Here is a 13,021-nt window from a genome sequence, read left to right on the forward strand (position 1 = left end):
GCAGGGACATCTGGGCCTCTGGGTTTTATGGCAGGCAGGGCTAAATAGTGAGACCCTTGTAACCTCAGTACTTCAAAGGCTGAAGCAGGATGGTTGCTTCTAGTTCAAGGTCAAACTGGGCTACATAATGAGACCTGATATCAACACCACCCTTGGCACCAGTACCTGCTCTGAGGATGAGGCCCACCATTGAAATGACAGAGAGAATTGAGTTTGAATGCCTTGTAAGACGAGGGTCAGAGAGGAGAGGGTATGATCGAACCAACTAGATGTGTCTATTCTCAAAGGAAAGAAAAACAGATGCTGCAGATGGTGTGCCTGGCACATTCCAGGTGGTGCTGCCCAGGGGACAAGGACAGATGTCACTGGCCTCTTGACCATCTAGGAAGGGTCTCTCATTCCATGTTACCTTTCAAGCTCTTCTACAAGTGGATCTCCTGGTTGCTTACTAAGCAAGCCTTTGCCACTGGCCCCAAGGCTGAGGGCCTGAACCTGAGGAGGCAGACTGGGAGGGCTCTGGGGGAGGGGTCCTGGGGGTCCTGGGAAAGCTCATTTTCCAGGCCAGGTGCAGAGCCTGGCCTGGCCTGCTGAGGGCCTCCTAGTGGTATGGAGGCCTGGCTGGCTGTTTGCTCAGCACAAACCTGAGATTCCTGTGAGGAAGTTTGTGGCCAGACTGATTTGTTTGCTATTCACACTTGCACAAAGGGCTGCCCCTTGGGGTGGCCCAGGAAGGGGTATAAGCTGAACTCAGAGTCCCTGGCATCCAGAGAATAGCCTTTAAAAAGCTGCTGTCTCCAAGCTCTTGGAGGGAGAAGAGAGGGCTGAGCTCAGCTGGAAGCTGTGAGATGTTTGGGGTTCAGCCTGCCCCTCCCTTCCTGGAAAGAACTATAGGGGCCTCATCCTGTGAATTTCCTGGGTAGAAGGGTTTGGACTTTGCAAGGACCACCTAGAGAGGACAAATGATCTTATTCTGATGTCCCCCCCTGGGAATAACCTGTGGCTACGGTTGGAGGTTGGGGAGGCTAGCTGCTTCCCAAACCTTAAATGGAACATGAAACAGTGGGGCTATGTCCCTACCTATGCAACAGGTCTAGCTTGGGCCTTTAAGATCTATTTAATTGTGTGTGTGTGTGTGTGTGTGTGTGTGTGTGCGTGCGTGTGTGCTCATGTATGTGCACGTGCCTATGAAAGCCAGAGGTGTCTTCTTCAATCGCTCTCTATTTTATTTTTTTGAGACAAAGTCTCACTATGTAGCCCTGGCTGGCTTAGAATTTGTATAGACCAGACTGTCCTTGAACTCATAGAAATTCATCTGCTTCTGTCTTCCAAATGCTGGGATTACATGTCTTCAACACCATACTCTGCTTTACACCTTGTGTTTTGAGGCAAGTTCTCTCACTGAGATGTATTTCATTCCCCCCAGGCCAGGCATGCCACAACATGACACCAGGCTTTTGCACATGGGTTCTGGGCAAATGAACTCAGGTGTGACTTATTTACGTCAATAGAGTGTGGAGTCAGTGATTCATTATAACTTCCGAGGCTAAGCATTGTGATCTGGAGCCTTCCCTCACTGTTGAATTATAGTTCTTTGGGTCTATTGGCTATGTGAAGAAGCTCAAGAAAAGATAGGGAGGGAGGAAGAGAGAGAAAGAGACAGAAAGAGAGGGAGGAAGGGAGGAAGGGAGGGGGAGAGAGAGAGAGAGAGAGAGAGAGAGAGAGAGAGAGAGAGAGAGAGAGAGAGAGAGAGAGAGAGAGAGAGAGAGAGAGAGAGAGAGGTGGGCGGGGGGAGAGGGAGAGAGAAGAGACTGAAGTCCAATTAAGATAATTTCTTTGGGGTCTGGAGAGATGGCTGGGAGATTAAGATTCACAACCATATATAATGAGATCTGGTGCCCTCTTCTGGCATGCAGGTGTACATGCAGGCAGAACACTGTACATAGTAAATAAATAAATCTTTTTTTAAAAGATCATTTCTTTACAGGCTGGAGAGATAGCTTAGCGGTTAAGAGCACTGGCTGCTCTTCCAAAGGATCTGGGTTCAATAACCAGCACCCACATGACAGTTCACAACTGTCTGTAACTCCAGTCCTAGGGAATTTGGCATCCTCACATAGACATACATACAGGCCAAAACCCCAGTGTACATAAAAAAATAAATATAATCTTTTAAAAAAAGATAATTTCTTTATGTGTATGAGTGTTTTGCCTGCATTCTTGTCTGTACGCATGTGTGTGTGTGCCTGGTGCCTACCGGGGCCAGAATGGGGCATCTGATTCCCTGGAATTGGAGTTACAGACAATTGTTAAGCAACCTTGTGAGTCCTGGGAATTGAACCCAGGCCTCCTGGAAGAGTAGTTAATGCTTTTTACCATTGAGCCATCTCTCCAGCCCCAACTGGGTTATTTTCCCTGGAGAAATACCTACTCATCCTAGATCTGCCACCAATGACAAACCAAAGTGGCAGTTCCATCCAGGTCCCGCTCGGTGGGCCAATGAGTTTATTAGACTCACAGGTGTGTGAGGGTTAGTCACAGGCGCATGGGAAATCCCAAACCCTGTATCTCCCTGGTGTGTGTAAACCTACAAAGGCTGCATAGATGTGGTCCCCGCTGCAGTGACCCACCCCTCAGCAGCTCCGGAGACCACAGACACCTGGGGTAGATTACCTCTGTCACTGGGGGCCAGGAAGGGCTGAAAGGACCCCTGCCCTCCAGCGAGGGCACATTAATAGACTGGATCTTGTAAAGGCCAGGCCTCAAGCTAGTAGTCATAGCTACTCTGCTTTCATGATTACAATATTCATGTCCTGTCCAGACAACAGCATGGACCCATTGCTCAGGCCATCCTGCCAGAACCCTAGATTTTATGAATGTAGTTAGTATCCCAGACAGCCTGCTCCCAGATACTATGTGATTATAGCCAAGACCAACTGGATAATTTGTGGGAGCCAGTGCACAATGAAAATGGGGGATTGTGGTTCAAAAAGCCATTTAGGATTGGAGATAACAACAGCAGAGCGTTGACTGAACCCCAAGGTCCCTCTGAGCGTGGGCCCGTACATCCACAAGGTGCACAGCCAAAGAGCCCTCTTTTGGCCCTAGGCTGGAGCTGTGGGTCAGTTAGTGAAGTGCTTGCCTTAGCAAGTCCTAACCCTGGGTTTGAGCGCCAGCGATGCACTGACTAGCTGGCATGGTGGCACTCACGTGGTCACCCTTGGATACATAGTTTTCAACCAGCAGTAGTTACATAAGGCCATGTCTCAAAAAAACATCAGAAAGGACAGCATGGAAATGTGTTTACCTTTAACTCCTAAGGATTAAATCAACCTCACAAGGTAGAGGAAGGCATGTCTGTGTGTGTTCAAGGCCATCCTGGTCTACATAGTGAGTTTCAGGACAGTTGGGGTTACATAGAGAGACTTTCTGTCTTAAAAAACAATCATTTCAGCCGGGCGTTGGTGGCGCACGCCTTTAATCCCAGCACTCGGGAGGCAGAGGCAGGCGGATCTCTGTGAGTTCGAGACCAGCCTGGACTACCAAGCGAGTTCCAGGACAGCCTCCAAAGCCACAGAGAAATCCTGTCTCGAAAAACCAAAAAAATAAAAAAATAAAAATAAAAAACAAAAAACAAAAAAAACAAAAACAATCATTTCTCTCTCCCCCCCTGTGTGTGTGTGTGTGTGTGTGTGTGTGTGTGTGTGTGTGTGTGTTATGGCATGTGTGGAAATCAGAGAGACAATTTGTGGAAATTGGTTTTCTGTTTCTATCATGTTAGTCCATGACTATCTCGGGTCATCAGGTCATCAAATGCCTTTACCTGCTGAACTGTCTTGCTAGCTCTCGTTCTCAAAATTTCAAGCAAAGAAAGTAGTTGCCATTAAAGCCATAGTGTTTAGGGATGGTTTGTTCTATAACCACAGAAGACCAAAACAGAGTTCACGCTGCCTGATTCTTTTACAACCCATGAGGTACTTGAAAGGAGGCATAATATTTTGTGATAGTTCATTTAGTTATTTTTGTCAGGTTTTGAGAGGGTAGCCTTGAACTTGCCACCCTCCTGCCTCAGCCTTTGGAGTGCTGGGATTACAGATATACTTGAGTGGATTGAGAAATACCTAGATTTGTTAGGCACACTTCTAGGTGTGTCTTCAAGGGTGTTCCAGGACATCAGCTGAGGGAGAAAGACCTGCCCGGAGCATGGTAACATCCAGTGAACTGGGTGTGTGTGTGTGTGTGTGGAATGAATGATAAAGGGAAGCCTGCTAGTGCAGCCCCCCTCCCCCATCTCTCCTGTCTCCCCTCTTCCTCTTTCCTGGCTGCTCTGGAGAAGTAGCTCTCCTCCACCACACCCTTCCACTATGACGCCCTTCCTCATCACAGGTCCAGCAACAATGGACCTGTGACCACGGACAGTAACCTCTAAAGCCATGAGCCCAACTCCTTCATCCTTCTTAGATGTTAACCCAAGCTATTTAATCACATGAATGAAAAGCTAGCTGTCACACGGGTCACTGAGAGTTGGGAATCTTTTGGGTTAAGATCAATGCCAGACGTCTAGGGAGGAAAAAAAAAGTCCTTGTTTACTAAATCCCAGTTCAGATAACGGAAATGCTTCATGGACTGCAAGTCAGGAACTAAGCTGGGGCTGGAGAGATATCTCATTAGTTATGGACACTTGCTGCACTTCCAGAGGATGGGAGTTTGGTCTCACACTGGGTGGTTCAAGTGTCTGTAATTCCAGCTCTATGGTATCTGATACCCCCTTCTGGCCTCCTCAGGCATCCCCCCCATTCATATACACACAAATATACACAAACACATACAGCACAAATACAAATCATTTTTTAAAAAAAGAACTAAGCTGGTGGGCTAGTGAGATGACTCATCAGGTAATGGCACTTGCTGGCAAACTGGATAATCTGAGGTGAGTCCCTAGAGTCCACACAGGGGAAAGAGAGAACTACTGTTACCCACTGAACCATCTTGTTTAGTCTTCTTGACTGCTGCCTGGGTCCTTTTGCTGCTTTCAGCCCCCCAAATAACACACAGGACACTATATTAATTATAAAGCTGTTGGCCGTTTGCTTGGTTTCTAATTGGCTAGCTCTGACTTGATTATTAACCCATAATTACTAATATATATTTTATAATATATATTTTATCTTTTTGAAGACGCACTCCTGAGTGCCCCTTGCTCCCAGGAGATCACATGGCGACCAGTCTCTTCACTACATTCCCCAGAATCCTCCTAGACTCCTAGTCCCCCCATCTTGCTTCCCTATTGGCCAACAGTGCTTTATTGACATATACATATTCCCCCATCAGGCCTCCTCTTTTATTTTATTTCATACAGGATCTAACTGTTCTGGAACTCACCATGTAGACCAGGATGGCCTCAAACTCACTGGGATTAAAAGTACGTGCTATCGCCAGGTGGTGGTGGTGCACGCCTTTAATCCCAGCACTCGGGAGGCAGAGGTAGGTGGATCTCTGTGAGTTCGAGGCCAGCCTGGTCTACAGAGCCAGTTCCAGGACAGGCTCCAAAACAATACAGAGAAACCCTGTCTCAAAAAAAAATACGTGCTATCATGCCAGGCTATCTTGTGTTTGAGACAAAAGCTCATGGAGCTCAGGCTAGCCTCCAACTGGCTGTGTAGCCAAGCATGACTGTGAACTCCTGATCTTCCTACCTCCACTTATCTAGTGGCAGAATTATAGGCTTGTGACAGCCACCATTCAGGCTTTTATGAACTTTTGTGTATTATTTTTCTTTCTCATTATGATCTGGTGCACCTAATAAACTAATGTATTTTTTCTCGGTTAATCTGCCTGCTGGTCTTTATTTCAAACCCTGGAGTGGGAGCGTTTTTTTCCCATTCTCTACTGCAAGACCAGGTGGTACTTAACCCTTTAAACCGACTTATTATTTTGTTTGGGAATATCTGCCCTCCTAGGCTCTGTCCCAGCCAGGACTCAAGAAAGCACCCAGTAAAGTGCTAATCCGAGAAACTTCAGGGCCAGGCCTACACAGTGTCATCTCTCACAGTGGGCGGCAGAGGGCGCGCGCAGACTGTCCGATGGCGGGGCCCAACTTCTGCAGTGGCTGCTGGGGACGAGTCTCAGATATCCAGACGGGATGGTGCTGGGAGGGAAAGACTCTCAACAGAGAAACCATTTTGGTTTACAGGTCCCTCCAAAACTACGGGAAATGAAGCTGGCATGGGGGAGGAGAGGCAGGGCCCTGTGCCCAGAGGGCAGCAGAAGACGGGGATGGGAGAGTAGGGAATGGGGGTACAGCCTCACCCATCCCTAGCCAAGGGAGCTGAGAAGCATTCAGTCCCAGAAGCTCTGTAAGTAACTTAGATGGGCTCAGAGACCACAGAGCCGGGTAGGGACTTATTTGGTTAGTTCACAAGTGTCTGGATAACCGGAGAAAAGGCTTAACGACTCCAAGAAGAGGGGAACTGATTGCCACGGTTGTCCTGTCTCCCAAAGGTGGGGTCAGAGTGAGGCAGGGTAGAGCGTCCCCATGTGACTCCAAAGGAAAGGGGACAAGGCTGATACCTCATTGCTGGCCAGCTCAGGTGGGGACGGATGTTTGATCCTTTAATCTGAGATGAAGATGGTCTGGAGGGCTGCCTGCAGGAATAGTCTGGGAGTCAACAGTGGGAGGGAGGGAGGGCAGGGAGCAGGGGTGGAGAACTAACTAGGGACACAGCTTCTGTGTGAGTCCCATAGCATCCAGAAGTGTGCACTGCCCTTTCCACCTCTGAGCTCTGAGAAATTTGACTTAAGACTCAGAAACACACCTCTGGCCAGGACCAAAGGAAGTTGAAGGCTTCAGGGCACCAAATACTCAGAGCTGGACTGGGGACCAGCCAGGTCTTCTGGACTTCAAGGATGCCTGTCCTGCCGTGGCAGTCTGGGGACTGAGAGGAGGGAGAGTCACGGGGCCTGGAGATAGTGAATTAGGAAGTGACAGTGGGTGTCTTTTCTTGTCGCCCCAGATCACTCTCTTCTCCTTTCCCCCCCATTCTCCTCCCTCCTCCCCCCCTCCTCCTCTAGCTTTTTGAAACAGGGTGGCGTGTAGCCCAGGCTTGCCTTGAACTCACTGTGTAGCCAAGGCTGATCTTGAATCTGATCCTCCGGCCTCCACTCCCCCGCTGCGGGGTTACAAGATGTGCCACCACCTCTTGCGGCATTGGCCATCTCCTACCTGCCTCTTCCTCACCCATATTCGACCCCTTCTCTTTCTCTCCCTCTCTTTTCCTCTCAAATATCTTGCTATTTGACTTGCAGTTGTGACCTCCCCACCCCCAATGCTCGAACTTTAGAGGATAGACAAGTCGCAGGTTTCGTGGAAGGAGGGAGGTCTCTCCCTGGTCCTCAGCGGACGCCCCTTGTCGTCTCCCCTGGGTGTCCCCCCCTCCCCGGGACCAACGCCCGCGGGCGGAATCGCGGCCGGGGGATTGAGGCGGCGCCCTAATCTCCGATACACTTGCGAGTCAGCTTCCCGCCCCGGGCCTGCTTCGCGAGCAAACAGGCGGGCGCGCACCGCATCCCAAATGCGGCATTTGAGCTGCTGCGGAGGACGCGGTGCCGCAGGCTGGTCAGCGCCCTTCCTGGCCTAATCCCCGCCAGGCCCAGCCGGCTGCGGCCGGGGGATTAGCGCGCGGGCCTCTCCGCTTGTTCCCTAGGGCCGATGACTAATGCTCCCCCCCACTCTCTCCGTCATTTTCAGCTCTGTTCCAGGGAAGGGCAACAGAGTTGCTTGCTGGGAGGTGGGAACACCTTCCGACTTGACATGTGGAGGGAGCTCCTTCCGGGCTGGGGAAGATATGCCCGACCATGCTATCAGTCGAGGGGTACAGGGTACAGGGACTCATTGGTGTCGGTGGGTTCCACACCCTGTGAGCTCACTATGGATCTGGGGAGATGCGGAAACCACCATCAAGGCCCCAGCACACCTGTAATACCCAGGCAGGCCTGCTCCTTCCAGTCGACCATGAGCCTATGGTAGAAGGCAGGGGATTCAGGGGCTCCAAGCCAGGCAGACACTGGCTGCTCCACAAGCAGTTAATGAGAGAGGTCATGCCAGGAGGAGATATGGGCTCTGTGGGAGTCTCCAAGAACTGGATGGGCTTCCAAGGGTAGAACCTGTCCTAAGGGGGGGTGGTGGGGGGGTGGGGCAGGTTGTCTAGTGCCTCTCACCTTTCCCTTCCTAATCCACATCAAGAGTAATTAATGTCTGTCTCACCCCCAACCCAGGCCAGAAAACCCGAGCACAGCCTCTCTGGCCCAAGCTGACTTTGTGGTTTTGATAGACAGAGCAAACTTGGTGCTGTGGCCTCCTCTTGTTATCTGTGTGAATAGAGAAGGCCCAGATCCCCACCATTGCCCTCAACAGCCTAAGGAGCTCCCTTGGAACTTTAGGAATCTCTGTGTAGGCTGAAACAAGGCTAGTCGCTTTGACACAGCTAAAAATTTCAGGACTAGCCAGTTTTATGAAGGAGCGTGGGAGAGTTTATTGAAGAGATTTTAATATGGGCTTAAGCATGAGGATTAAGAGGAAATGTGCACTCAGAAGAAAGGAAGGCAGATCTGAGAGCCTGGATGTGGGCTTCTCAGAGTTCTCATCATTGTTTTTTTGTTTTTGTTTTTGTTTTTTTGGTTTTTCAAGACAGGGTTTCTCTGTGGCTTTGGAGGCTGTCCTGGAACTAGCTCTTGTAGACCAGGCTGGCCTCGAACTCACAGAGATCCGCCTGCCTCTGCCTCCCAAGTGCTGGGATTAAAGGCGTGCGCCAACACCCGGCTCTCATCATTGTTTTTTACACTATCACTGGGTGGTTCCTGAAGGGCAAATGACAGGATTACAACAGGTAAGGTGAAAGTGTAACCCACAGGATTGCAGAAAGGTGTCTTTACTGTCAACAGTTTTCTTTGAGAATCTTAGGAAAAGGCTGGGCAAAGCAAGGAGACCTTTCCCAAGGTCATAAAACTTAAGCCTGGGTCACTACTATTTTAACACAAAGGATCTATGTATGAAAGGAATATTGTGCTGGTTTGAAAGAAAATGGCCCCCAAAAGGAGTGGTACTATTAGGAAGTGGGGTCTTGTTGGAGGAAGTGTATCACTGTGGAGGTGGGCTTTGGGGTCTCATAGGCTCAAGCCAAGCCCAGTATCTCAGACTACTTCCTGATGCCTCTCAGTTCCCTCTTCAGCACCATGTCTACTTGCTTGCTGCCATGCTTCCTGCCATGACAACAATAGACTAAACCTCTGAACTGTTAAGTGAGCCACCCCAGTTAAATGCTCTTCTTTATAAGAGTTGCTGTGGTCATGGTGTCTCTTCACAGCAAGAGAAACCCTAAGACAATTATCTACTTCATGTTGGCAGCCTTTACAGCAAATGCTGCTTTGCAGGAGTTCTCTTTTTTTTAGCTGGCTAGAGACTTTCATCAGACTCCCAGATGCAGGGTTCCTCACCCTCTCATGTCCTTAATATGTCCCTGTCATTGTAACACCCTGCACTCCTGGTAGACAGAGATAGAGGAGGACTCTACAGCAAGCTGACCCCCCCATATCTTGCTAAGGGGCCAGCAAGGCCCACTGAAGTACCAATTTTAAGGAGGTGCACTCTCTCACCATAGTACAAAGCAGGGTGAGCACCCAAGAGGGAGTACCTCCTTGCCTCACCATAGTCTTGGGCCCTGAGAAACCTTTCCTCTGCCTCATATAACTGCCATCACTGTCCACCTGTTCCCAGAAAAAAAGAGCTATACACATTTTCGGGGGGGGGGGGACAATGGAATCTTGAAATTTGTAGGCAAATGGAAGGCACTAGAAGAAACCATCCTGAGTGAGGTAACCCAGTCGCAAAAAGAGAAACATGGTATCTACTCACTCATATATGGATTTTAGATATGGATCAGGGGGGGTGCCAGCCTACAATCCCACTGCCAGAGAGTCTGGGAAACAGAACCTTCATCCAACGACTGATGAAAGCAGAGGCAGATACCCACAGATAAATACTGAATTGAACTGGAATCCAGTCACAGAAAGGGAGAACTGATGGGCAAAGGAGTTAAGACTGGGCTGGTTTAACCCACAAAAACAGTTGACCTGAACAAGGGGAAGCCCATGGACTCCTGACTAATGACTGTGTGGAAAGCATGGAACTGACCCAGAACCCGAATGTGAGTGTCAGTGAGGAGGCCTAGGTAATCTATGTGGCCTTGGGTAGTATTTATCCCTGGCGTACACATAGATTTTGAGTGCCCATCCCACAATGAGGGAGGCTCTCTCAGCCTGGACTCTTGTGGGAGGGCCTAGGCCCTGCCCTGGATGAAATGACAGACTCTGGAAATCCACCATGGAGGACCTCACCCTCTCTGGGGATCAGAGTGGAGACTGGGTGGGGGCCTGGGAGCCTGGTGGGGAGAGCAGGGAGGAGGGGAGGGAGAGGGAGCTGGGATTAAATAAATAAATAAATAAATAAGAAAGGAAGAACTAAGATCTGAAGGATTAAAAAAAAAGTATTGGCTCTTAGGAAATCACAATGTAAACCAGGCTGTCCTTGAACTCACAGAGATCTACCTGCTTCTGCCTCCTGAGTGCTGGAATTAAAGGCATGCACTACCACACCCACACCTGGCTAGTTTCTGAGCTCTTCTCATGATCACTAGCTCCAGTGAATGAAGCAGCATACATATGTGTATGAGAGTGCTGGTGTGTGTGTGTGTGTGTGTGGTTGCATGGTATCTCCTAAATGTGTGGGGTTTGTTTATGTCCTCAGTTGATGATGTGCGTGGATTCTGTTGGGTGGGTGTGGGCTTACAAGGGTGTTGCCTCAGGGATATACATCTGGGACTTTGGTGTGCATGCAGTATGTCCTGAGTTGTCTAATTTTATCATGTTTGTGGAAGGTGAGGGGAAGCAGTGTGGAGTGTGCATGCAGTGTGTGCAGAACTAGGAATGCACTTGTGTCTCAAGACTTTGACGTGTGGGTAGGTGAAGGTGACTCCTGGCTGCCTCAGGATGCTGAGTGCCAGCTGAGATTTCTCCACCACTGGCTCTGGATTTTCCAGGCAAGCAGTCAGGGCCTGTGAAACCCAGAAACCGAGGGAAAGCAGTAATTGCTATAAGCAGGGCTTGAGACTTAGAAAGTCACAGGTGATAGCTGCCCAAGTGGGCAGAGGCCACCCACACTCGGTGTTTCAAATCCTGTTAAAACTACACAGAACTTAGGTGTCCATGATCTCAGGCCTGTGTCTTCGATCTCAGCACTCAGGAAGCAGAGGTAGGAGGATGGTGAATTCAAGGCCAGCTGGGCTACACAGATAGACCCTGTCTCAAAAAACAAACACGCTAAAACAACAGTAACAACAACAAAACCTAACTGGGCATGGTGGTAGATGCATATAAATTCAGTGCTCGGAGGTAGAGGCAAGAGGATCAGAAGCGGGGGCTGGAGAGATGGCTCAGAGGTTAAGAGCACTGACTGCTCTTCCAGAGGTCTTGGGTTCAATTCCCAGCAACCACATGGTGGCTCACAACCACCTACAATTCAATCTGGTGTATATGTAATAATTAAATAAATCTTTAAAAAAAAAGAGGATCAGAAGCGTCAAGTCCATCTTCAGCTACATGGTGAGGTCCAACCTAGGCTACAAGAGACTGTCTCAAACAACAAGATAACAAGGCCCTGCTTATCACAAACCCCAGAGATTCCGGGCAGGAGGAGATGGAAAATAGCGAAATGTGAGCCTCAATCCAGACACTGAGGCTCGGGAGAGGAACTCTCCAAGAAGGCTGAGCCCAGCTGGTTAGAGGAGAGAGAAGTGAGCCAGCTTGCAGGCCCAGGCTTGTCTACGCACCATCCTTCTGGGCCAAGGCAGTCCCACACCAAGGCACAGGACTCTGAGGAGGGAGCAGGACCTGGGTCCCAGTCCTTTACCCTGCTGGCCAGGTGTTCCTGTGTAGTGTATATCCTACCTGATGAGACCAGAAGCCTAGCAGAGGTAGATGGCTCACGATGGGGAGGAGGGACGGTCTGGGAGGGACCAAAGGCGGCAGCAGGGTAGTGGAGACCTAGAGGCTGAGGCCTGGGAAGATGGCACAGAACCCAGGGACGTCCTGATTCAGAGGGTCAGACTGGCCACTCACTGGCCACACAACTGTGTCAGTAGAGGAGGGAGACCTATTCCTGACTGTGACCTGTGACTCTGCCTACCGTGTGGCCTTGGCTTTGCCAGCGCAGAGAGAGGGTTGTAATAAGAATTGCCCTTTCCCAGGCCATGTCCCTATTCCCAAGAGGAGCTGGGGGAGGGTGGAGAAGACAGGCGGCCTCTCTCTCTCCAGGCTGAAAACCAGCCTGCGGCTAATATCTGGCTGGCTAAAACCTGAGGCTCCTGAGTGAAGAAAAATGTATGGCTCTTGCTGTGTTTCAGCTCCAAGAAGGAACCCTCCCTCCCTCCCTCCCTCCCTCCCTCCCTCCCTCCCTCCCTCCCTCCCTCCCTCCCTCCCTCCCTCCCTCCCTCCCTCCCTCCCTCCCTCCCTCCCTCCCTCCCTCCCTCCCAGTAGTAAGTATCTCACTATGTCTACCAGATTGGTCTCAAACTCTTAACCTTCTGAGCACTGGGATTAAAGGCTTTGGTTTTTTGTTGTTTTGTTTGTTTTTTGGTTTTTAGAGACAGGGTTTCACTGTGTAGCGTTGGCTAAGAGACCAGGCTGACCTCAAACTCAGAGATCCACCTTATGATAAACCGTGTGGGGAGCCTTGGCAAATTCCATGGCAGGTGAGGTTGACCAAGGCAGAGGGACAAACACGCCAGGCAGACAGAGCTTAAGTGAGAAGTTTTATTAGAAAGGGAAGGGTGGGTGGGGAGGGGAGAAAAGAGGTAAGGAGACACAGAGACAGAGAAGATAGAAGAGGGAAACAGGAAGTCTCATCTGCCCCAGGGGAACAGCAGGAAAGAGAGCACAGTGGGCCACAGTGGGCAGGGTTTTTCCATACAAA

This window comes from Mesocricetus auratus, unplaced genomic scaffold (genome assembly GCF_017639785.1).
Source record: "Mesocricetus auratus isolate SY011 unplaced genomic scaffold, BCM_Maur_2.0 Super-Scaffold_100676, whole genome shotgun sequence".
Taxonomy (NCBI): Eukaryota; Metazoa; Chordata; class Mammalia; order Rodentia; family Cricetidae; genus Mesocricetus; species Mesocricetus auratus.